Here is a 322-nt window from a genome sequence, read left to right as displayed (position 1 = left end):
GCCCCGCCCCGCGGCACAGCGGCTGGGCGGGGAGGGCACCGCTGGGACGTCGGCTGGCCGGCGCCACCCGGCCCTCTGGGAGTTGAGGGAGAGCAGAGAAAAGTTGAAAAGACCGACAAAGACCGTGGGAAGCTGGCTTAAACCACACTAGGGACTCTCCCAGGAACGAGGAATTAGTTTGTGAACGGCTCAAAGAAAAGCAAACCGATGTCCAGGGGTCTTGTGCAGGACCTGGAAGTGTAAGTGCGCAAGGCTGGATACGCAAAATGCTTTATTCCATGCGTGTCTTTTGTGTGTGCGTGAGCATAGTGTTCCTGTATTC

This window comes from Papio anubis, chromosome 8, assembly GCF_008728515.1.
Source record: "Papio anubis isolate 15944 chromosome 8, Panubis1.0, whole genome shotgun sequence".
Lineage (NCBI taxonomy): Eukaryota > Metazoa > Chordata > Mammalia > Primates > Cercopithecidae > Papio > Papio anubis.
Note: the sequence above shows the minus strand (reverse complement) of the source record.